The 27,861-nt window shown below is 36.3% G+C and overlaps 1 protein-coding gene across 1 annotated transcript in view; it reads right to left on the minus strand.

Annotated features, from left to right (window-relative positions):
* Positions 1–27,588, minus strand: part of LOC105253377 (hemicentin-1) — a 264,693-nt gene extending 237,105 nt beyond the window's left edge. Inside the window, exon 1 of the mRNA XM_025405966.1 lies at positions 26,857–27,588. The gene's annotated coding sequence lies outside the window, so the exon portion shown is untranslated. The remainder of the gene's footprint in view (positions 1–26,856) is intronic.
* Positions 27,589–27,861: the final 273 nt, after the last annotated feature.

Below are 27,861 nucleotides of genomic sequence, written 5' to 3' on the forward strand. Positions count from 1 at the left end.
TTTCTACCAAGAAAATAAACTACCAGCGCTTATATTAGCCTGTTGAACGAGCGCCTATTTAAGAAACGATGCAAATCCGCGGAACGCTTCTGAAACAGTATTCGCCTCAAAGCTCTCGTATCTGTCGTCGCATTTGGCACGAATTTCCACATTCCTAAACGGTAGAATATGGGGTGAAAGCATCGCAGGCTGGATCCGTCTCTTTGTCCCCCATGACGGAAACTTCATTATTTCGAGTTGTTACGACGCACCAGTCAACACAGCGACTCTACTCGACCATAATTACATTCTAAATGTATTCCGCATGCGAAAAGTTTCGAACTCCGCATCGCGAAGTGAAGAGGAGAGCTGCAACGAGAGACTCGTTGAATGTTTTTCACCTGCACCAGCGCATTATTATCCAAATAACGCGAATGTTAATTTAGCCACTCGAGCGCATCATCGTTACACTCGTTACATCGTTTTCTAATCGTAATCTGATGTGTCTTTGCGATTATCCGCGCGGATATTACGCGTGTTGCATTTAATTTCAGTGCGTCTGCAGGACGATTATGATCATCCCGCAGAGGTCCTGGGGTGCGTGCTTCACATTCCTGAAGGATATAATGCGCAAGGCTTGTCACGAACCGGTACTCGTCCTCTCTCTCTCTCTCTCTGTGCAACCACGAGATAAACCTGATTACGCTATGACAGCGGCACAGAGTGGACCGGGTACACCGTCAACTCATAGACACGTGGGCACATTCTCCCGTTTGTGGCCGGGTTACATACGTCGGCAACGCGAGCTCGTTTACACCATACTAATGAAGGATACAACCGTCTCTGGAACAAGTCACTAACGACTTATCCCGCGACGATTGTGCTCATTCGTATGCAACAATTGTGACATCTGCTCCCCCCCCCCTCTCTTTCTCTAGAACAAGATGCAATGTATCGTAATTTATAATTTCTATTTTCTCCCAAATCATTGGTGCACCAATGATTCGAGTTTCTCGATTGTAAAGTGTATGCGAAAAGAGACTTATTAATTAGAACATTTTTCACATGTCCCAGAAAGTCTACTCTAAATTTTAAATTAAAATAACTCATTCGTCGTATGTTATTTATTGACAAACTAAAAATGTCAAATAATTGACACAATACTTTACATTTATTTTTGTTATCGTGACTTTAAGTGTAATGTAAAAATAATATGCAAATTGATTAAAAATTACATGAAAAAATAGTTACAATAACCTGTAAGAAATGTTGAGGACATTAACATATAATAGTAATTATTTTAACGTAAATTATTTGTAATAGAAACATTTGATTTTAGTAAATTTGATTATTTTTGTATGTCAAAGTTTAAGATTATTTCAAGATTTATTTTGACTTTTCTTAGAATATTAAACTGACTTTGTGATATGTTAATTGTTTAAAATGATTATGTTAAAAATACTCAAAATAATATTCCATTTCTAAGAGACATATACAAAGTGTCAAGTTATAAAATTGACATAAATGTAACACATGAAAACGTTATAAAAATAATAACATATAGGTTATACGTTAATTTTACATTGAAGTACTAATCAAAACGTGATAGCACAAGAAAATTTTAACATGTGGACACACAACTTTTGACCGGGAATGCCATATTAAACATAGAACATATCGCACATTTTTTACTGTGTATTTACTCTACATTTGCGTATTCGCAAATATAGAAATATTCTTGGTAAACATCATAGTATTTCACACAAATTGTGAAATATTTCGCGATTATTGTTATCGTTGCATTTATATTTTTTATGATTTATTGCGAATGCGAAATGTGTAAACATTCTATAAGAATATATTTGCGAAATATCATGGATATCGAGATAGGATTTTGGTCCGTCAACTATGAACTCGTCCTAATTAACTCATTTCGACATAAGTAACTGAACTGCATACCAACGTCTCATAAGCATGTGCTAGATATTCGCCTATTCATGAGCGGTACATGCACGGAAGACAACGAAGAACTGTTTTCTCGGTACTAATAGATTTGGAAGTGTATCTTGCAAGTAATTAACTGTACAGTTTATCTTGCGTTATACGGACCTTCTAGGTTAATAGACTACTTCCTATCAATATCTGGATTATGTATGCGGTGAACTAGTTAATGACTACATACTATGAATCATCCGCGAGGAATAGATCAGAGAAAGTCTATATTTCTAATGCAATCTCTAATAAGAATTATTAACATAAATAATCAAACGAGCTGAATAACTCAAATTATTTTATAGCAATTAATCATTACTGGCATTAATATGAATATATTAATTATTGATAATTAACGCTAGTATAATAATTTATTTTCTATTTATAGCAATTAATTATGATTGATATTAATTTGAATTATTAATTATTGTTAAATAACGCTAATGGCAATTAGAATTATTCATTACAATCTGGCGTATTTCAGAATAATATAATTAATATGGTCTATTTGATAGACATTTACTAAAACACATTTCTTCGTTTAAATTTTATCTGTACCTACAAGTAAGAAAACTGATAGTTATTTTAATCCACATCGGATACATCGGATGTAATAGCATTTAACATTCACAGCCAGAAACGAGGTAAATTTGTCCAGTATTTCTTTGGAAACCACGGATATCGACAAACACGTATCTCAAGTACTATAGTCTAGACATATATATGTGTGTGTGTGACATTCTTCTAATTTTTAAATAGGTTTTTACGTAGTAAATGTGCGGTTGCTTGTATCGGATTAATAGATCTTGTCATTTGTTCCGCAAGTAGTAAATGACTCGTAACGCGGCCGCGGTAGTTTCTTTCGTTTTTTTTTTTCTATACGTATAAATACTCCCAATGTAGAGGAAATAAATTCGCTTATATCGATACTAAGTAGTTTCCTTTTTATTTCGTTGTTCACTATATGTGTTCTATTTATTCGGGATATATTGCACGTTTCATACAAGTCAAAGATACAGCATCAAGCTGTAATAATTACAGTGGTTATGTCATCCATATTATGATAGTTTGTTGTAACGATGAATTGTAAATAAGCTTAAGGCAATCTAAATTACCTTGTATGTGTTATCTTGCATTCAAAAGATGGAATCTAATGTTTTTCAATTATTCATGTAGTTACATTGATGTTATATTTTCTCTAATAATTAACATTTACAATTTTACAATTTCGATTTTATTCGTAATTAATTATTTATTTTACAATAAAAAATAAATTTGCTCTGCAATAAGATCATGAAGATGATTTTTCAATTTTTGATTTATTTTTGATCTATTTATTGTTAAGATTTTATCAGTTAAATTTAAAAAATAATTAGATTTATCTGCTAAAACTGATAACAATTATAACAATGTGACATAATAAATAAGAAATAAAATGGAAATTTTTTGACTCCCAAATAAGTAACTTATAAATCGCATTGGCTTATCGAAGCAGAAATTGGACGTATGTATTTCATCCAACAATCTGCGGATTTATCCAATTTTTTCCCTGATATTATCTCCAAATATACGGATATTGAAGGCGTATATGCATATATAATAATAGCTTCATAAACTCATTCACTGAAAATTGATATATATATATATATATATATATATATATATATATATGTATATATATATATATATATATAAAAGCCCTGATATATATATATATATATATATATATATATATATATATATATATATATCAGGGCTTTTCGTAAAAGATACACCGTTCTATGAAGATCCCAGTCACTTTGCGAAAAGCCAGCAAATGCGAGTAGGATTTTCGTGAGATGCCGCGTCAGTAAGATCTCCTTGGAACATCGTATTTTACAATAAGCCTTCGATATACATACGAAGAGGTGTACAGGATAATGCACGTAAAATATTTAAATTTTTTTCAGAACCTATTAGGGATAACAATAAAATTCCTTTTTGACATTTTCATGGGAACATGGAACATTATTTTCGGATTTTTTAAGCAAGAGAGCGACTCTTCATTTTTTTTAAATGTATAGTTTTTATCTGAAAAAAGGTCGATTCTTTTTTCACTTACATCTTGCAAAATTATTTAAATAAAAATTTTGCAAATAATATAATATTTGGATCTATATATTTAGAAAAATTTAGAGATAGATGAAATTAAACAATTTTTTGCGAATTACTTTTGTTAAATCAATAATAAAATCTATATAAGAACGATCTATATTTAACGATATTTCGTCGCATCGACAACATTTAATAATATTTTGTCGATAATAATTTGTCAATGAAAATGTTCTAATACTCTTAAAATAAACTCTCCAATTTAGTTAATCGCATTAAAAAATACGCACACACAACATCACGAATACATTTCATTTTCAAATTAAATCGATTCGAACGAAACGACCACGCTGTTATTCTCCATAACGTAGAGCATAAACATGTACGTAATTATCGCCACGGTTTCTTCCGCATCGAATCAGCAATACAATTACAACGTGGAACTGGCGCAATAGCATCGGTCGTTATCGCGAAGGGGAAATCGGAAAATTTCACGGCGCACAGCGATACACGAAGGTATAACCCTGATTAACCCGAGGCAGCAGAAATTCTCGGGCTCATGTGTGAGTACTCGGCTTATGGGCACCGATCTCTCCGAACTCTCTCCGTGACTTGGGTTGTACTGGCTCCCAATGAACGAGTACCCCGTTTACACGAACTAATGGATTTCGTCGGCTACACGCGAGTGGGTAACGACGCGTCGTGTAACGATCCCGTCGGTTTCTTTCGACTACAACGGCGAATGATCGACCTAGATCGAAATAAAGGAACGGCTAACGAGGGGAGCGCTTTTCCGGGGCGCGCGTTTCCTCTCGCGTCCCGTTCACCTTACTTTATACACCGCCTGAAACGTGACGGGTATTCCTAACAGTGCCCTTTTTTTCCCTTCCCCTCCTCGATTCGCGTCGATATTCGCTGGTAAGCCGCCCTCTTCCTGTTTCTAGCTGGCGGAAGCAACAGATCTTTTTAAGCGAGCGAATTTTCCTCAAGTGGAGGGTGCAATAAGTCGAGGTTGGCTTCGGTAAACTGGGTTGTCTTTCGCGTGTCTCGATTCCATTTCGTTACCGTCCAATAAAGCGAACCTCGAACAGGCAAGATTCACGATTTGTGCCAGAGAGAGTTTCATAATCGCCCTGAAAGTACTTTAAAGCATTTCATTGCACCAGATCCGCTCGGTAAAATGCAATTGAAATAATTCCGCGCTGGAATGTCCCGTATTTTCGTAATGACCGTGCAATAGTTGGGGATTTTTTGAATCCCGAGTTGTGCAATTTCAAATAGGGTTACGCAATAGCACGGTTTGCGAAATATTTCACTATTTCGTGCACCAAAAACGTATAGTTTTAGACGTATAAAATATGTTACTTCTTGCATTAATTTAAATATTAAAACTTATAATACACAACCAATAACCAGTTTGTAGGTTTAATATAAATATTAAATGGGAAAAGTCGGAGGAGTGAGGTGATTACACGGAATATTTAACTTTTGATATAAGGGAGCACATTTTGGAAGTTTTCGAACCAGCAAAGTGTGTATGTGTATTTCACGTACATATGTATTTTCTACGCCTCGCATCTTTTTAAGTCTTCGGTATTTTCCGTTTTATCACCTCGAAAATTTTCATGAAATGTACTGTACGGGACACGAAGCAGCATGATCAGCACGAAGTGCCAATTTTACGGTCGACCACATCATATTAGTACACAGTCATAACATGAAGCTCAAGTGTGCTATTCTCGCGTTCAAAAGCTTAAGTATCATATTGGCCTCAGAGGATTTCTTCTATGGTTGCCGTACAAGGAGTCCTTTAAAAATTCGATCTTTGCTCAATATATGGTAATTCGATACACGCAAGATAACACGTGTGATTCTACAAATTAAATTGCCAGTAATTTACATCGCTCGCACATAAATGATATGTATCAAGACTGTTGCAATTTTGCTCTGTTTTAAAGAGTCTATTACGATTTTATCTGTGCTAAAATGTCGGAATTTAATAATGCGAAATTCTTTCGGAATTTATCGGGAAATGTATAATGCAAAATAACATATCTCGATGTAACTGTATAGAAATCAGCTGAAAAGAAAGAAAGAGAAAGATTGATGAATAAAGTTAACAAATACTAGGGTTTGCTTATACACATTGTATGAATTATTAATGCATTAGCATATAGCATTTTTAGAAAATTAAATTCATACTCATGTTTAATTAACACACAACAGAATTAGCAATTGTAGGCTTAATGCCAATCTGTAAGCATTGCATATTTATGAACGATTATTTTAACAGCGCAACATTATTATAATGTAATGAGAGCATTTTTGTCGCGATTGATCTCTTATTGTTATGATATAATCATGCAAAAGATTTACAAACAATGATGGGTACCCAGCAAACACCAAATAACAGTTATGTAACCGTTATGTAACCGTTACATAACATGTAATATTATTGAATGAGAAATTACAATTAACAATTATACAAATGTTACTTGGTGTTTGCTGGGTACCAATCGAAAATGTATCAATTCGAGGAAATAAGAGATATTCCAATAATATACAGGATGTATCTGAAATGATGCACTAAACTTTAGGAGCGTATTCTAGAAGTCAAAATAAGACTTTTTTCCCCTATAAACATGGGTCCGCAAATAAACCCAAGCAAGAAGCTCCTAAAATTTGGGGAAAAAATTGAAAATTGGCTGTATTTCAGAAAAAAAGCTTTGACGTTATCTATCACCCTCTCTTGAGAGGTAAATAAATTTGCGTTGCGAGTGTTCGATCAATTTCATACATTTTCGAATTTTAGCTTAGAAAGGGGTTCATTTGCGGATTCATGTTTATATGAAAAAAAGTCTTATTTTGACCTCTAAAATACGCTCCTAAAGTTTAGTGCATCATTTCAGATGCATCCTGTATAAACATTTAATTAAATATACATGAAATATTAATTATTGATACCCGCATTTCAACAATTTTATTAACGAAAGATTAATTTCAAATTTGTCGAGCCGAGAGAAGTGGGTGAAGATAAATCAACGATGACATTGTGCGCAGCTTTTCGAGACAGGTTTGCACACGCGTCTCTATTCCTATCAACGGGAGTCGCCCCAGTTACGGTCGTGTAAGGCGACTTCAAGAGAGAAAAAAAAAAAAAAAAAAAAACCGCGGAGTCGAGGTATTATCGACTATTCGAATATAATGTCCATTGTTATTTAATCACATGTAGCAATCGTACGGACAACAGCGGCCGGCGAGTATATCATCATATAACGTTATAGTACAATCGCGCGGGGGAGAGGTAACACGATGCGGTGCGGTGCGATGCGGTGCGGGCGATCCCGCGGCGTTTTCAATTGCATTTGCAGCAGGCGTGACGGGTCTGTACGGCAAAGTTGGCGGACTAAACGCGCGCCCGAGCCGCAGCACGAACTGGGGCAAACCTGGGGCGAGCCGCCCCGTAAACGGAGGGGGATGTAGCGGGGCGGGAGGGGGAGAGGGGATGTATGAATGTCGGCGGGGTGCGTGTATGTGTGTGCGGTTCGCGTAGGTGGGGCTCGCGGTATCGCCATGTGTGACGTTTTGCAAAATCCGCTCGATTCCGATGCGAACGGGACAGAAGGCTTTCGGAGCCGCCGAACTATCCACCGGCGATTTATGCCGCACCCCCGCGCGCCAAAAGCTATCTGCGATCGGTTAACCGACCTCTGCTCCTCTCTCTCTCTCTGTCTCTCTCTCTCTCTCTTTCTCTCTTTCTTCTCCTCGTATGGCCTCGATGCCGATACGTAACGTACGTATGCTAACTCGCCGGTATTTAATGCGCGGCTCCGAGTGTATTTGCGTGCCCGATTACGCTCGATCCGTTGCGCCGATAGCAAATGTTTAGTAAAATTTCAGTCAATTAGCTTAAGCTCGCGCTCACCAACTTTACAGCAGCTTATGCTTTCGCGTCGCGATAGTCCGCGATCATTCGCGTGATACGAGTTACCGAGCATTGCATCGGTTAGGGAAAAGAATTGTACAGTCGGACGCACAAAATACTTTGCACATGACAACTTCTATTTTGTTTTAATTGTTAAATATTTTTTCCGTCGATAATTACGTCATATTTAAATTTAGCAGCATTCCTTAGAAGAGATTGTATTAATAATAGCTGTATAATATAATGACAGTATCAAGTTTGTTAGAAAGATTTTTAACAATTTTATATGAATTTTTTTGTGTATTTGTGTGTCTACTTTCACTTATTATTCTATTATTTTTTTCGATATAATTATTTAATTAATTTTTTTAATTTTAATTATTATAATAATTTTAATTATTAATTAATTTAAATTATTAATTAATTTAAGGGAATTTATGAAAGTAACGTTTCTCGTATTTCTCATCGCTTTTCGCGCGATTCATATGCATCGAAGCTTAAGCTTAATTGACTTTCATGAGAGATTCAAAGATCGATTACTATATCGATATATCTATTTCGCTGACATATCGAATCATGTTAAGCGAAGATCGAACTGGGGAATGATATATTCATTGCTTTTCATCAATCGTAGAAGATTGTTACGTATATCATACATGTATATCTATCATATGAATTTGATGCGTATACGCACTAACATATGTACATATGTAGCAAGATAAACGAAGCGGTAAACTAATCAATTGCCGATTGTTTCATCTTTCGTGAAACAGACGGGCAAAAACCAATATTGAAGTCGAGTCATTCCCACAAATAAAATGGATGGAATATACGGAGCATTGTAATCATGTTTTCTTTGTTCCAAGGTTTCTGTCATTGAGAGTGAGAAACTTTTACCATGCGATATCTCATACCATTTCTAATTTGGTTTCTCGATCCACAAAACATTCAGGTCAGACAAAAATTACATTATCGAAGTAGTTTGGGAAATGAAGTCTCAGAGGGAAATGACATTAGGAAAGCACGTTTCAATTGCTTTCTGTTGACAATTCTGTTTTTATTTTACTTATTATATTTTTTTCGTACGTCAAACGTCATATAGAATCTACGCAATTTCATATTTATTTCAATATTCTTAAAAATCTGGAGCTATAATTAAATAATAAATTCCCTAGTGACCAAAGAATAACATGCTACGTATTTTGCCTCGTAATTAATTAACAGCGGTAGATTTAACGTGTTTTTCCAATTCTATCACGTTCTGTTGTTCTATGATATTCCAACTTTCCCATCTAGTTAAATCGTATGTGATTACACCTCGATAAATATCCCAGTTGCTAACCAGCAGCTGGCGTCCAGGGTTAAATCGCATCTCGTCGCTTGATATCACCTTTCAAGGAACTTGTCGGATGCAATAAGGGATCTTCCCACTCGTACATAACTGTGCGTTCGCTTTCGCAAGAATTAATTCGCGGGCCGATAGCTCGATCGTCAGAAGTTTCGCAACGCGCCGGGAATGAGTGACGTGAAACGTCGCGTATGCAAATTGCGAGGCTAAGGCTCAGACTCGTCGGCTAAGATGGCATCTCGCGATCGATCGGTGCAGGTCGTTGTAGCCGCGCAGCAGTAAACGCACCCCACGACCCAACGATCTTCTCTACGCGAACGGCATATTGCATCCTTAACCGCATTCACACCGAATACTGTCTGCCGGAATTCCATGCTCGGAACTCGTCAGCTCCCGGTCTATTACTCGTTCCACTTCTCTACAGTCTCACCTTAAGTGTCTATCCACTAGTACATCGTTTATACGACTCCGTTTGCTCCTTAAGACCCCGTTCGGCCCTTGTATTCTTCCATTCTGCCGAGCTTCCAACAACCCCTCGTGTGACTTTGTGATTCGTCATTATTGCTCTTCCCATGCGATAACATCCTCTGTTTCGTAACCAAAACGCTCGGAGGACCCCGGAATTTCCTTCCGCACAGGAACATTATTCTTGTCTCGTTTATCGCATGTGAACAAAATAATCACTTTTCTTCAAATTTTCGAATGTTTTAGAGCATCCGCGTCATTATGAAAATAATGAAGCGAATAATGAACACGAATGTTTTTAATCATTTAACAACAATCAATTGTTTTCTTTGAGCTTAATTTAATTTTGCGAATTTCATTGGATTAATATCACCTCGAATTATGCTAAACTGGCAATTATAACTCAATAAAGTTTACAGAAATTAAATTTTTGATCTGGCTGCGTTATTAAATAAATATATCCAATAAGTATATCTGTTGTAAATAATAAAATAATAATTAATACTAATTAAAATAATGCTTATTAATACATAATATAAAATTCATGATGTACTTGTTTAACAGCGTTATTAAGCAATACTGTAAGTATCAAAAATTCATGTTTACGTAATAATATTAAACGTCTGATTAATTGTCGGCTTTTTCACTTGCAAGTCTGTCTCGAGTAATTTAAGTCGAATTGCAAGCTTTGAAAATAAAAGTTTTGCAAAGCTTCTCACGTCTGTGTAACAGCAAGGTACGTCGAATGTATTCCTGTTAGAAATCTGCGCAATAAAAAGATACAACTATCAGATACAATACTCAAAACGAATATTTTCTCTCTTATTCGATATCATTCGTAAAGTAATCCCGCCAACAGACAGGAATCGCCGCTTTATTCTGAATACGTGTTCTGTTTACGTTCGATCAAATGTTCATAGGCAAATGGAGATTTAACTAAATAAAAATAAATAAAAAATAGAAATCTTTGCGGTCTGCAGATCTGGATTTCAATTTTTGATGTTTATTCGAATCGAATAATTTTGGACATTTCAAATATAACTTTTTAACGTTAAAGCTAAAATGTGTCAAATTAAGGTTTTCAAGAAGAGGTTTAAAAGAAAATTTAGAAAAAACTATTTTCAACATCTGTATTTTCAATAAAAGTCTAGATTTTTGCAGTTCACTGTGTATGTGTGTGTATGTATTTGAGTCCTTTTCTACATTTTTTATATTAAAAAATACAACATAAATATACATTATTATTCATTAAAATTTACTAGAGGAAATAGCTTCACTAGCAACATGAAAAATGATTTAGTTATTTAGTACTTCTTTTGCATCACCAAAAATAATTTTGTACCTCCTATGCTGTGCTATTTAAGGAAACATAGCGTTGTTAATTTAATATGAAGCTAATAGGATAAAAAAACTAAATAAATAAATAAATAAGATGAAGCAAATACATTTAATGTACTAAATCTGTACCATTCAAAATATACTGAAATATTTCTTGAAATCTCTTCTCAAACAATTCTTCTCTCTCTTTCAATTAATCTCAAAAGCAAGACTTTTTCTCCGATCTCTTAATAATTAATTCAATAAAATCGAGTTCAACTTATCACATTTATTTAATATTTATTATATACTATTTTGTACTACCAGAAATAATTCTGTATTCTATGTCACTAAGAAAAAATCGTAATTCTAGTAACTTAATATAAAGCTGGCAGAATAAAAACCATTAAAATCCATTAAAAATAATTAAAATCGATATAAATTATATATTGTTAAAAACAGTATTAATTGTATAAAATAAATTCTAACAATTATAAATATTATAAATTAGTAGAGCAGATATTATTATAGATTTTTTAAAAATATTCCTTTTTTTCCAAATTATTATATACGACGTATGTTTGCCTCACTCTTAAACATATAGCTGTATAATGTCCAATTGTTCGTATGCTTTTTATCAAAATACATCGACCTTTTGTATTTATAATGATGCTTAATTTATATATTAGTCCATTTAATGGATTTTTGAACGATTTATTGATGTCGTTCAATTTAATTTGTAAATCAAAAAAATGTTATAAAAATAAATTGTATACATTTTTAATATACTTTTTAAATAATAATTCCTAACAAATCATATTATATTATTTAATGTGAATATCTATAAATCAGTTTATTTTTTAAAATCATGGATAAAAATTTTTAAATGTAATTCATAACAGAATTATAAAACACCATTAAGTCATAAAATATTTTTAATCATTAAGCATCAAATACGAGCATGTTTGGACAATAAAAATTAATATAATTTTAGTATTAATTGAATCTATTTCATTTTTTAAATTTCATTTTGTTTTTATTTTTCTGGCTTCATATTAAATTAGCAGAACTATGATTTTTTTACATGATATAAAGTACAAAATTATTTTTGATAGTATAAAATAGTATACGCTAACATAAATAATAAATAACGCAATAAATTTAATTCGATTATATTGATTTAATATATTATTAGAAGATTGGAGAAGATGGGAATATGTATATATATATATATATATATATATATATATATATATATATATTCCCATCTTATATATATCTTTCCATCATATATATATATATATATATATATATATATATATATATCCTCATCTTCTCCAATCTTTTAATAATTAAATCAATATAATCGAATTAAACTTATTGCGTTATTTATTATTTATATTAGCGTATACTATTTTATACCAGTTTTGTTTTCTTTATTTATTTTTAGTCCTGCTAATTTTTCGTAGGTTCATATTTTCTTTTAAATAGCACAAGATACAAAATAAATACTAAATAATCCATTAGGTCGCATTCATTTTTGCCGATTTGATCCTACTGGTTGAAAAGAGCTAAGAAAAATTTTGGGTTGTATTATGTTTAGCATTCGAGAGCGATAATGTGAACAAGAACAGTGCGCATGTTTGAAAAAAGGCTGAAGTAAATCGATAGATATAGTCAAGATATATAAGGTGTTGATATCTAGACACAACGTGTGCGTGTTTAAAAGCCTCACACTTCTATTTAAATTGCAAATGTTATTACACTATCTTGAATATTTTATATTCTTTATTATCTAGAAAAAATCCTCATTTTTAAGAAATATAGTGAAACCACAATATTAAAATTGAACAATATTAAAGTCGGAAAAAAATTCATTTGGCAGCGAAAGCGTGGATTAACTAAATCGACGCAGGATTCCGTTTGTGTAAAATGGTTTTAAAATTTCTCGAAATATAGAATCAAAGCTAACAAGTAAAAAATAAGAACGTAATTCGATAATGATCACAATTTAACTGCCTAAATTGCGCTAAAAAATCGAAGAAACATTTGGAATCGAGATTGAGAATTCGGTGGCTGGAAGCATTAATGCCACTTGCCTATCTAGAGTCCTCCGACGCGCTACTTGCAGAAGGACGGCGACAGATACAGTGAAACAAGATAGCAGTAGTAGGTAGGATAGCAGTGAACCCTGAAGTAGTCCTATCGCGGTATCCAGAGATGGAGGACGCACACCCTCTCCAGAAAGTGCCACCTAAAACTTTGAATCTCGCATCTCGTGCTTACGAGGCCGCATCCTTAAATCCCCCGTCTCGTCTCGTCTCGTCTCCTCGCGTTTGAACCTCGTCTTTTCCTGTCCTCTCACATTTCCATCTCTTCCGCCGGGCGGTCCTCAAAGTTACATTTACCTGCAAATTTCTATCGCGCTGCGTTACTCGACGATCGTCGAAAACTCGCAATCGTAAAGCATCAGGTCTCGTAATGAAATGTTTGTATAATAAAGAGAACTTTACAAGACAATATTGAGAAGAGCTAAATAAAAGAATACGTCATATTTATATCTAAAAATTTTTTTATTTGTAAAGAAAATATTTCCTTTTATAAGTTGCCATTAAAAATTTACGCGGTTGCAGATTATTTGAAACAAACGAACGTTTATTTATGTTTTTGCGGAGAAAGATTTTCCTAGCAATAGTTATTTTTTTATTTAACTTTTTTACGAATTCTAGTCAATTTTTGCTTGGTATTTTTTTTCTACAAAGATTCATTTCCTTAGATGTAATTCGATTTAAATTTACGATTTCGCCAATATTTTACTACCAATCAAATTTGTCGTCAAGAAGAGAATCGAGTATCTAGCTCGGATAAATTCGACAGATACGCGAGATAAAAAGAGACTGCCGGCTTTTCTTTGGCCGCGGTCCAGGATCTCTCGCAGCCGCGTTTCCACTTTGCGATCTACGATTTACCTAGCGTGAGTTCCGCCGCGCTATGGATTGTTCCAGGGCGTTGTTTCCGCGTTTATGGAACCTGCTTACTCTGTCGGGTTTCGCTTTACTGCCTCGTGCCAGGCCATTAGCCGCCGCTTGGAGAACATGAGATCCTCGCGGTGGCTGAATGAATTTGCGATGCTCCCGACTAATACTTCCTAATAATTATTCCGGAAGTGGGGCGATGTCCGATGCGACATGCACACGTTGAATTTATTGCATTTCGCTTCAATGAGCAGCGAGAAGTTGTTTTGCGGAATTTCAGTCTCACAATACGATATCTCAAATATCGTGCATGTGTATGTACATATATATAAGAAAGGAAAAATCCATTTGAATTGTTATTTCATGTCCAATACAAGTATATATTTACTTTATAATTTATTAATCCTCAACTTTCTACGAATAGTCTACGTACATACATGTATCAGTGTATATATTAGAATATCATATTTTAATTTTGGCTCTATATATATTCTATATTAAGTAATATTCAAACATATTTAAATATTATTTAGTTATTTAATAATTTTATTAAATTCTAATTTAATTCTATTAAATTATCAATTTATTTTTATTTCTATTCATCTTATTAATTATTTGTTACTTGAGTGCATGATAATAATATGAATTATTTTTTTAAATGAATTATTTTTCAGAAAAATAAAAATTTTCTTCATAAATAGAAATGCATATATTATTTTTACGCAGCAATGTTTCAAATAATTTTGATGAGTTAAAGTTACACACGACATCAACGAGGCACAGAAAATTATATTCTATAGTTACATTATCACCTCAGGACACGACAGGGCCTTTCCATCATTAAACCCATCAGACGGCTCGCACGAACGCTCACGTGAAACCGGTCGAAAATGTGGCGCATTGGGGCCGCTAAATCTCGTCGCTCGCAATCGTTCACCCTCCATATGTACGCTCGAACGCCCGACTTCTATGTCCCGTCATAACCACGTCGAAATTACGCGGTCCTTTTAATGAAGGCGGAGATATTACATACCCTGCGCGCCCTTTACGAGTCCCCTCCCCCGCCCTCGGGGTGAGCGGGTGGACTAGACTATTTACAAGCGTTTCCATTTTCAAGTTCCGCCGTATTTTCGCTATAAAAAAAAGACTGATACAAATTTTCAGGAATTTATCAGAGAGGAGAGAAAGAGAGAGAGGGAGGGAGAAAAAGTCCACAAAATTTTACGCGGGATGCACGAGTGCCTTGGCAAAGTTTTCCTTGGGGCTTTAGTGGAATTGTGTGTGAATAATTTGCTTGGCTAGGCTTGTTATGAAATTTATGCTTGATATTAACCGTTAGACGAATTACGTGGGATGTAATACATCCGGTGATAATTAACTCATTTCTGCCTCATCTCCCATTGCCCTTTTATGTAGGTTAAATTAGCAGTACTTCCGTTACTTTTCATATTAATGGGAAAAGTTTGCGCTTTATTTCGCAATAAAATCAAAATTTCTGTCATGCGTTATGTTAATTGCGGGGCAACTTTTTGAGACATATTTTAAAATCTTTGTAAATATAATTTCACTACAAACTTTTTATACATTTAACTGGCATACGTGATATATATACATGTCATATTAATTATTATATATTTCAAAGAGACATTTAACGTCTCGTGAGAGCAAAAATAATTTCAGTACTGCTGATTTATGTACTACTGATACATATTTAATTCGTCAAAATTGCAAAGTTGAAAGCGGTATATTTTCACTTCGTATTTTACAGTCAAACTTTTTCTTTCCCGAAAGTTCAGGAAATATATTCCACCCTCGAACTTTTGCGACGCATGTACATTTGCGTGACGTAATGCGCGCTGTTAAAACAACTTGTTAAAAAATCATTTATAAGGGCAAGGGTTCCTTTTAAGTAGATAATACCTCACACATTCTACGGGCGAGCAATTGCTCATTGCTGGTGGACGACGGAGGAAAATGGAGGGCGGTTGGATCGGTTTGGGAGTAAAAGAGGAGAAAGAAAGGCGCGCTACAGAACGACGGCTGTGTTACCTCGAGCGATAAACTCTGGCGGAGTGATCCTCGGGGAAATAAAGTTCCGGAATGGTAGCGAAGAGGTGCTCTCCTTTGCCATCGCGGCCGGTCCTTCCTTGCTTGACCTCCGGCGAATCGCGTGAGGAACATCGGCCTCGTTGGCTTTCTTTTACATCGCGATTACAAGCGACGTTTGTACAAGCGTTAGCACAACCAGACTTGACTTGTTTGTTAGAATCGAGAAAAAACATGGGAAGATGCGTGTATATTTCTTCGCTCACGCGAAAATTTCGAGAATCGCGACGGTGAAATAAAGGGAATTTCTGAAGGAGCATTATGCTGGATTATTGATGTAAAAGAATCCAGAAAGATATATACAGGGTGTAAGTTATGTCCCATCTCTTTGTCACAAATTGACAAAGTCAAAATAAATCGGAAATAAAAAATGATGAAACTACGATAGAGCTTTCTTCATAGAATTGCGATCAAATAATCAAAAATTTGTTTGGATTATTATTTTTATTTTTGAATTAAAAGTTTGTAATTGTTTCGATAAAAATAAGTTAATATGGTTTAACATTTGTTGGGCTATTAAACAAAGCAATTGTTTGTGATAGAATTTTTAAATGAATATTAAAACGCGTTATTTTAATTGTAATTCTTTAAAGAAGGTTCTAATTTCATCATTTTTTTATTTTCAACTTTATCAATTTATTCTCTAAAGATGAGGCATGACTTATAAGACATTCTATATATTAGAAAGATATAAATATACACTATAGGATATGATAAAATAGCTCAAAAAGGCTTTCTAAGATTAAAATAATCATTGCATAAACTAAAATATTTATATATATGTGGAAAAATATTTTTATATAGAATGAATTTAATTTTAATACCAATAATTTTTTTATTCTACTTAAATTTGAGAATGGTAACACATGTTTATTACTGATTTTCCTTGTTTACGAGTCAAACTTATCTTTCTATAATATATCCTCATAAATTTCTTGCGATTACGAATTGAAAACAATAAATATTTTATCTCTTATAACAAAGAATTCAAAGGGGTTCGGGGAAACAATTGCGTAAATTTTAATTAAATTTTAAATTTTAATTACTTGATAGAGTATCTTTCCAATAAAGATTTGTGACGATCACAAACAACTTAGATCTTTGCCTCATAGATCTTTGTATCTTGTCGAGTTTAAGGAACAGTTAATAATGTCGTATAATAATTAATTACGATTTTACGCTCAACGTATTTTTTCGTTGTCAAAGGTATTCCTAAATGAATTTTAAAGTCCTTTCTCAGCGTCTATTTTGTCACCGTATTGAACCAAATTCAAAATTAAAGTCTCAAAATTAAACGCCATCTCTCATTTTAACTACGAATAAAATGAATACTGTCAAATTTTCAAACCGGTTTCAGCGATAAACTATATACGAATATTATAGTCAAGATTGTAAACCTGATTTGCGCGCGTGAAGGATTAATAAATTTTTGATATCTTTATAATTGGGGAAGATGACGACTCCGGAGGGTCAATCCCGATCAAGGGAGATTTCCGGGCTCATTGGCGTCCTTATTCCTTTATAGCTTCATCTCCGTTGTGTTCGCCGAGGTGGAAAAGATCCCAAGGAAGCAATGTTCTGTCTTAGAGACGGAGGTCTCGTCCTCTATCCATTTCGACCCTCCGTGATGCAAAATAGAACTCAAATGAAAAGTCACAGAGCCGGAGAAAATGCGATTCGTCGGAGAGATTCCTCGCGTTGATTTTTGGTCGCCAAGGTATTTGCGGACACGAGCGAATCACGATTTGGATGCGAGAATTAAACGAGTACATTTTTTTCAAAATTGCAAAAATGGAATGATTTTAAATTTTACTTCGATAAATATTTTATCTTATATTCTGAGAGGAAATATGACAAATAATGTACGAGAAATATGAATGTAATTTTTTAAATGAGTTCTGAGATTATATCAAGCGTTCAAGTCATTTCTCTTATTTTTTTCAAATTACCAAAAATACGGACTAATTTGCTACGCTTACATCTTGGGGCTTTATCATGCGCGAGGGGTTAAGCGAGACCTTGTTTACGCAGTTTACGCTGTTGCACGCGCATTATTTACAAGTTAATGAATATATTTGGTGTGAAAATTACAGCGGTTTCCTCGAGTCATGCCATAAAGTCGCGCCGTTCATTATCCACGTCGCTTATCCAGACACGGTGATGTATTCCACGAGCGCTATCGGCTAATGAATATCCCGTACCGAAGCGGACGCGACATGCCGTATTAATTACTACTCATCGAATTAATATTCCGCGTTTATGGCGCCGCTTGAGAAATCGGCGACTTCCTTCTCGCGCAGTTAAAACGCGACTCATTACGACTGCAACACTAGGCTCGTATATCAAGCCGAGGGAGAGGGCCACTTGTATATAATTCATCCGAAGCGCGCGCGGCCGATGTTTCTCGGTCGGTTGTGCTTTTATGGCATGCGGTAAAAACAAAATGACCCGCTGCCGCGCGATATCCCCGACATTTGCATAAGGCGTCGAGAGGCCAAACGAGAGAGAGAGAGAGAGAGCCGCGTCAAATAAATCCTCGTGATTTATATGTGCTCCTGACGCGCGAGACGCGTCCTTGAAGTGGACGGACGCGAGAGAGAAACGTCTAAGGTGGATCCGCTCGGAAAAATTCCCGAATGCTTATCGGAGCACTTTCCCGGGGAGTCCTTATGCCGTATCCTTATCAATCACTGTTCCCTATGTCAGGGGACGCGGACGCATTATCCTTACTTATATGATCCGACGTTCCCCGGATGTCGCGACCGGACGGACTCGGAGATTCGAACGGGAAATACAGAGATAAGAAGGATCGAAGAGAAGACCGAGAGGAAAATGGAATAGGAGCACGAGAGAAAATTCATTTGTAATTACGACTTTTGCGGATGGAAGTTGAAAGCGTTAGTTTTCCGAGAAATATTGAAGACGAGGCTGGGAAAGTTGTAGTCAAAGTTTTTGAAAGAAAGAGAGAGAGGAGGAGGAGGGGAAGGGAGGGGGGAGAGAAGAAAGAGAAATAAACCGTTTTCTTGTCTAACTTATATAAAGGATATCTTACGCGAACTCTTTCCCAAAGTTTGTATGTATTTAAATATATGTATATTATAGTATTCAAAGATTATGCAAATATTTGCTATAATTAATTTGCAGATTTCGTCCGTTTACGCAACTTTAGTAATACTCCCTTTTGCTGCAATTTTATTAAAATTTTTATACAATTCGCAAGTTTTACACTGTTCGCGGGAAGCTGTCGATGTAACCAAAATATGCCAAGGTAGATAGCGTCATCCTTGGTGGGTCGTCGAACGACCCTTGTTTAGGTCCGAGGGACTGGATTTAAAGTCAGAGAAGCGTGAAAGAATAGATAGAGAGGAGACGAGGGAATTCATACGTATTATATACCCCACCTGGGGTAAGAGAGTGTGTCAAACGGAAAGATATGTGCGATAAGGAAGACAAACGACGAACGATAAAACGGCGGATGGCACCCCGGGAATCGTCTCGCGCGCAACGGAGGCTGATCGTTATTAACGAACGAGGTGTGTCGTTATAGGCTTATTATCCGGCCGTTCTAATTAAATTGGATTAGCGCAATGAACCGTACTATGAAATTCTCGGTAAATGGTCCCACTACGACCCCGCTGCTGCGCCCTGCACCAACGACATGCGACGTCGACGATCGCGATAACACCCCTTTGACGAATTCGATTATGAATATAGGGTGTCCCAGACTTGACGAATCAGCCGTTACTAGCAGATTCCTGAAGTCATTTGGAGACGAAAATTCTAATACCAAAATGTTGAGGAAGACTTCACAAAAATGTTCAAACTACTGACTGCTGATCCTTCTATCGATATCGATATTATCACGCTTGATGCGTTATGTCCCTGAGAACGTAACGTGATTGATAATCTTTAATCTTCTGTAGCGCCGTGAAACTATAGCTTTCACAACATTTTGGTATTAAGATTTTCGTTTCCAAATCATTTCAGGAATCTATCATTAACGGCTGATTCATTAAGTCTGAGACAGACCCTGTATAAGTAACGCGTGATTATTATTACGTATGTATGGAGCTTTCATTTCGCGCGTACGGACTAATTTCTTCGCGCACGAATCGTGAAGGATGTTATTAATGAAAACATGATTACTCGCCCTGTTACTGTACGAGACGTATGTGTGCTTAAACTCACATACGTACACGCACAAACGCGTGGTAAATTTGCAATCCGTCTTCGACGATGAGAATTGCCCACAGTTATGAAATCTTGTCTATCCTCCAATTGCTATTCTCTTCTTCGGAAGTTCTAATCGTGGAGTTTCCGTAACTTTCATCGATCGATATCGGTTTAAATCGACGTCATGCGCCAGCTGTTCGCTCTATTCGCTTATTAATTTGACGCCGAACGAGAGAAAACGAAGCGGAACAACGTGCTGCGGAGAACAACTCCCGAAGCGTTAATGGAATTCGCAATTCTACGCATAAGTACACGTCGTTCAAAATTAATCAAATTGCAAGAACACGGCTAATTGAGTCGAACTTTTGTAAATTGATTAAATGTGTCGGGCGCATAAAACATACAGAATGCGTGAAAGAACGATCACTGATCAAGAAAAGTGAGCGGCTGGATTTAATTAGAACGCCCCAGTCTCTCGTCTATTTCGCCGACGAGTCGGCAAATCGCTGTCTCCGCCGCTTCTCTCGTCCCTTAATTATTCAGGCCGGCTATAATTCACATTTTAAGCGTGCCAGGAGTGATAATTGGTGCGAAACTAACGCAAAGTTTGGATCGTCGTCATCGGCCTCTCGTATGTAGGTCGCTTCACAGGCGATATTTAGCCATCAATTTACGCAATTCGCGAGCGCACAATGTGTTATCGAGATGCTCGAGAGAGAAAAGACGGGAAGGAAAGTTCGTCGAACGAGAATGAGAGAGGTCTTCCCTTGTTAAGGTCGCGACAATGACCGTGCGAGAAATGCCGGGGATTAAATCTTGGAAGAAGCGACGCGCGTTTATCTGTGTAACTTTTCCTTTTAATTAAGCCGGGGAAGTTATCCGGTGTTTTGCGCTGTATTAACTCCGACGTATTAACATCTTTGTGCTTTTCGAGATGACGAGTCACGGCTGACTCGCGGGCGGTTAATATTTGCGATTTCAGCCGGCAGGCTTAATGCGCTGCCTTGCTCGCCGATTTTCGTGACGAGGTTAAATGCGGCTTGTTTTTATGCCAACCTAAGGGCACCGGAAAGAGAGAGAAAAATCCTCTAATCTCGACTGGAAATCGAGCAAAATAGTTACGTCGAACTTAAAACAGTAACAACACTTTAAAGTATGATCGATGATGACAATAAATGTTAAGCATCGAGCCGTCGAGCTGAGAGAGCAATATTGTGTATTTAGCGTTGCATTTGTACGATAGCTATAATAACCAGGCGATGTCTCATTAAGCGATTCGTTGGTGCATCGGTCATTAACCTTGCGTGGACGGATTAGCGTGACCAATTTATCTCTATTTAGTTGCGACAGCAATGTTTCATTTTTACGCACAGAGATGTTTATTCGATCCTATATCTGATCTGTTTCCTCAATTATCACGATATCATTAATCAATCTAATGAATGTTATATTAAAAATTGGTATATTTTGCAAATTATCTTGCTCGCTGTGAATATATTCGTATATGTTTGATAATTTCGTATGCTTCCATCATTCGCGTTTTTCGTGAATCAAGTTTTATTAAATATACATACTATTTCTGCGTACGAATAATAGTAATAACAGAGGAAACGTCTTCTCAAAATATTATTGTTAAACTTTAAATACGTATAATCATAAAATATTTGAATCGCTAAAATTATAATTCACAATTTTATTTTTGAATCGCTAAAATTATAATTCATAATTTTATTTTTAACAATATCTCATCTTTAATTATCAGAATTATTCATTATTTTCAATTCTATTTAAACGACGGTAAAGCTATTTTATTCAAATTTATATATACGAAATTTTATTCTAAAATTACAAAATAATAATCTAATTATATAAACATGAACTGAAAAAATGAAGAAACATTTTGTATGTAATCGTTATTTTTCGGTCATGTCGCGAAATTGCAACGTATATGCGCATCATTTTATTGCTCTTTGATTGACGCAAAATTCAGAATTACCACTGCAATTGCAAATTGCATTCTCAGTGTACGTGCGATATTTTCTCACTCTCCGTCCGCTTGTTCTCGTCGTAATAATGCGCCAGCATCGTCAATTTCAATCCCGGAGCTCATCTTTCGACGCTCTTAACTCATAACTTCTCATGACGCAGTTTTCATGTTCACCGCAGAGACCTCGTACCTCGGTGAAAGACCCCTACTCCAGGATTATCTCGGCAGCACTATTTCCTCTCTCTTTAACACAATTTCACTTCTCCGGCAGGAAACACCCCACGCAACAAACACCTTTGTAGCGCGGATAAAACGCGTGTTAATTGTCCTACTTGTGAGCAAACAGCTGTAGAATTGACTGCAATTAAGATTCCGAACTTGCTGGTCGACGTTAATGGATATCTAATTTGCTCTCGTTCGACTTGCGGTCCAAAGACGACGATGGGTCACGTAACTAAGACAAAGAGAACGGGAAAGGGTAGCGGAGAAACCGCCCTCGAGGTGGAACGAGAAGGGAAAGAGGAACGCACGATGCAGGCAGCGATGTTCATTGTCCTGTCGCCGGAGTCGAGTTTTGGTAGGAATGACAGGTTGATATCGCGGGCAAAAACGTAAGACGCTTGGCGACAGGAGTTTGCTGTAGACAGGAGGTTCTTGTCTACGAGAGTGGCTTGCGCAACTACGTCAGGTATACGTATTATGTAAAGGCGAAGTAGAAACAGCGTGTAAGTATCGACAACGGAAATTGGAAACTCGTAAGTACATGACGCGGAGATTACGCAACGGGAGTAGATTTGATCTCAGGGTGACAGTGACAATTTCCGTCATGACATATCGGTCGAAATTATACATATCCGCGTGACGCATTATTTTCATACGCTGGATCGCTCCCAGGCACACCTTTCTACGTTACGCGTCAATATTTCAAAACTGTATATTTAAATATAGTAGTTGAAATGTGGTGTACATTATGAGTGATAAATATTTTCTATAGCTTTCATAAAGTCATACAACAACAGAAGGATGAATTAAACGATACGTTATACTAGTGATGTAATTTATCATATATTATATGTGTAGAAAATACGTGTATATGATTGATGCAAATAAATAGATTGATTACCAGAAAGATTATCTGTCAAAATGAAATGCTATAAAGTAGAAGATAAAAATACGATTATTCGTAAAGTATTTTAAGATAAGTCGGAGAGAAGGTATATATATGAAAAAATACCCCAAAAGATATATACTCAAACACGTAGCAGAAAATTGCAATTATAAAAAAATTATTCTCCTACTAGTCCTTAGTAATCTGTAATCTCTTTTGAAGTAAACGTACTCTGTGGTATATTATATTGACTAACAGGGTGGAGTTGAGAAACACATGAAACATTCGGTTGGAGAACAAAGAGAGAGAGAGAGCGAGAGAGAGGCGTAGAAGAAGAGGAGATCACTTGTCGACATACCGCCGCACGTAATTTCCTGACGACGTTGCCTAGAAGAGCAAAACGCCGAGGGGGCGGAAAACTGGGGCGGCTCGCAAAATTAACGTAACTACATCGAAGAGCCTCAAGCTCTCAAGCCCTACGCGACTCGCTACGTGTCTACGCTATGATCAATGGCACATCACATAGCGGTACGAAAGCTTACTCTGCTCTCGTAGAGCCAAAATTTATAGTGACCTGATTCACGAGGCGCTATACCTGGAAACTCCGCACACAATCGTGACAGATAGTATAATAAATTAAATTAAGAGCGCAGGATGCCCATCAAAGGACGATGCGGTTAAGTTGAGCAGTCGAAGCGAACTGCTTTCGTGAGGCATGCCTCGAGCTACTCGTATATTTGATAGATACTTCGAACTTGATATTGTCCAATGAATCGTAATTACTCGGACTGTGAGAGACATAATGAAGCAAATATTTAGATTTAATTCTGCAAGAGTATTTTTCATAATTTAAGAGCTACAGAAAGCCCGGTGATATACTTTTGTAACATTAATTGAAACATATTCTAATATGGTTTCAAAGTTTTATTTTCGGCATAATATAGCGCACACGAGCCACGTATATAAAATTTACAATTATGCATTCCATGAATTTTGATTTTAATTACGTATTTTATAGAAACAGGAACGGCAAAAAAATATTATACTGCTAATTTATGAAAATGTCAAGATAGCTGACATTTAATTTATTAAAATGTTCCATCTGAAGGGTAAACGGCAGCTAAAATATTGGATTAAAACATGAATTTTTGCAACGGTGTGAAAAATGTGTTTGCATCGAAAATTAATAACGCGCATATAAGTGTTGTTATTTGTTTCTTTTCCTTTTTGAATTATTTTAGCTAAATTCTAGAAAGAAATCAGTTATATTCGATCGGAAACTAATAGTCATATTGCTTATCTCGCCGTGTTAAGTGCGCGCATATCGGATTAATAACAGTAAAATCAACGCAACACTAGGGAAACATTAAGACTTTAACCACGCGAGCAATGCTAGTGCGATGATCAATGGCACGTCATGCGCCGTGTTAAAGGCTTATCCAACTCGCATACTTGGGATTTATAGCAATCTAAGTGGCCTTGACTTATGAGAAATGAACGGCCTCTTTACACAAATCCATATCTTGTACAATTTACACATCATGACTTATGTTAATTAAAATTACGCCATCTTTGAAATTTTATGTATATATACAAAGTGTATCTGAAATGATACACTAAAGGAGCGCATTCTAGACGTCAAAATAAGACTTTTTTTTCTTATGAACATGGGTCCGCAAATAAACCTCCCATCGAGCTAAAATTCAAAAATGTGTGAAATTGACCAAACACCCGCAACGCAAATTTATCTCTTAGGGGAGGATGATAGGTAATGTTAAAACTTTTTTTTCTGAAATACAACCAATTTTTAATTTTTTCCCTAAACTTTAGGGGCATTTAGGTCGGAGGGGGATTTATTTGCGGATCCATATTCATAGAAAAAATAGTCTTGTTTTAACCTCTAGAATACATTTCTAAAGTTTAGTACATTATTTCAGATATACTGTATATAAAATCTGATGGTGTACACATTCAAAAAAAAACATAGGAAATCAAACTTTAGACATGAAAAGTTATTGTATCAGTTTAAATAATAATAATCTGAAATGTCGATAATCTGGCATTGACAATAGTAAACGTGTACAGTTCGACGTATTTCATGGTGGGAAAATAAACGGCTTGATTGCAGAAGCTTTGAGAATGCAACCCGCGTCGGCAGAAAGCTTTGTAATTCGCCGATGCTCAGAGATTTGTAGAGAGTGTCTAAAGTTTGATCGGGTTTGTAGTGACCCGAATTGGACACGATGAAAATTCCTTTCAAGATTTTAATCGTGACAAATCGCTCTGCAAAGCGGATAAGGGTGTCGAGGACTTTTTAACGGGTAGTGGACAAGTGGCAAAAGTGCTAATGTGCTTATGATTGAATAACCGCAACTTCGGAAACACACTTTACGCGATTATGAGTTCTATATGGAATGTCGTCAGAGTGGCACTGGGCGATTCTTGAGGCTTAATAGCTTTACGATGAAATCGCGAATGATAAAATTTCTTACGCTGTCGTGGGAGTTAACGAAATTTGCGCGATCGCTTAACCGTTGAAATGGAACTGAAGTTGATGGCTCTTGGCTTTGCACCGATTCGAGATTAATATTTCTTGAAATTAGTTTCCACAATTTCGTTATGCTCTTCTATAATTTATTCACGACCTTATTTCTTATATTTATATTAAATTCATTTTTAGACTTATAAAAATACGTATTTCTTATTTCTATATTTTTTACATAAATAATGTTTAATACTCTTTTCTAAAATAAACATTATTGTAATTCATTTTTTCTGAAATAAATAAATTAATACACTAATACATTAATACACTTTTAAACTGATTATGTATGTATTTGATAATGTAAGATTGCTTAAAATTGTAATAGTCTCGAAAAAAGGTTCAAAATACATCACGTTCAAGAATAATAATAACGTTATAAAAAAATTACCATTTATATTTATATATACGTATTCTTTAATCAAATTTAAAAAGTCGATTCTTTTTGTATAAAAAAACTGCATTAAATCACAATTACTTTAATCGTACACGGTTTCATTCTTTGATATTTTTGTTCCGCGAGAAGAGCGATTTCAAATTGATTAAAAACAAATATAATTCTCTACACTCTGACTCGTCAATTTTCTAAACTTAATAAAAGAGATTAATGTATTTAACAAAGTACTCTGACCTATTGTACGTATTGATTTCACGTAAGGGTGACAAATCTATCAAAAATTGATACAGATATCATGGATCTTATGGGAATCTATTTATTTGACAGCTCTTTAGATTCCCATCGATTTCATTTCTCTCCAGCATATGGCTCGATAAATTGCCTGAGATAATGTGTGCCACGTATTGCTATCTAGAATCGTGAAATTGCAATTAATGGTTTAGGAACTCACTTGCAGCGCGGGAATGTGGTACACGGTTGGCCCTCGGCGAGATCACCTCGCGTCACGGCAGGGATGTCCTCGGGCGGACGTTCGCCGACGAGCTCGTCGTGTCCAACACCCGCGGACCCGTGTCGGCCGATCGCGGAATCGGGGATTCAACCCTCTAACGAGGGCTGCAATCGGGGACGCATCGTGTCCCTCGCACCGGGAGCGATTCAATCCTCCGGATGGTCTCTAACGCGATGGTGCGACACGATCAGGATGGAGCGGCAACCTCCGGACCTCCACCTCGTTGTAAGCCAGTCACTATGCACTTCACGATCGCCGTCAGCTAATGCCGCGCACGAAAGCGAGTCTTTGATCACACCTGCTATTAATACGGTCACTGCACCCGACGACGATACACTGGCATGTCACACTAGCAAAACTCCCACTGCGCTCGCAGGTCGTCGCCCACACTCGAGAGTAATCACACTAGCCTCCTCGGAGATAGATCACACACAGTTTCCCTTCCGGCGGCTCATCGATGAGAGTCTCTCCTCTCTCGTGAGAGAAAAGTATGTCACTCGAGATAGCAGCCGCGCGATCAGACCGTCACTACCCCGGTGAAGGAACGCAATCCGAGTTGCCGATTCGCGCGCCGCGGCTGACCCTTCTTTCCCGAACTGGCGACGAGAGGGTCACAACTTCGAAGACACGTAGAAGAAAAAGGCAAAGTCGCCCGAGGCGATAAAAATGTTGGCGATACGTCACGAATCCATGCACGCGTGTATGTATATATGTATACAAATATATGTATATATATATATATATATATGTATATATGCACGTGTATATATGTATATATGTCTTGTATATGTGTATGTACGTGCGTGCGTGCGTGCGTGCGTGCGTGCGTGCGGACGTACGCGCGCGCGGTTATCAATTTTTCGCGCTCGCAGGACGCACACGCGAGGGGGCACAGCCGACACGCATCAGCCCTAGGAGAGACCCTTAGGCTGGATCCGCGGAGTT

The sequence above is a fragment of the Camponotus floridanus genome, unplaced genomic scaffold, assembly GCF_003227725.1.
Source record: "Camponotus floridanus strain SB8 unplaced genomic scaffold, Cflo_v7.5 scaffold1, whole genome shotgun sequence".
NCBI classification, from domain to species: Eukaryota; Metazoa; Arthropoda; class Insecta; order Hymenoptera; family Formicidae; genus Camponotus; species Camponotus floridanus.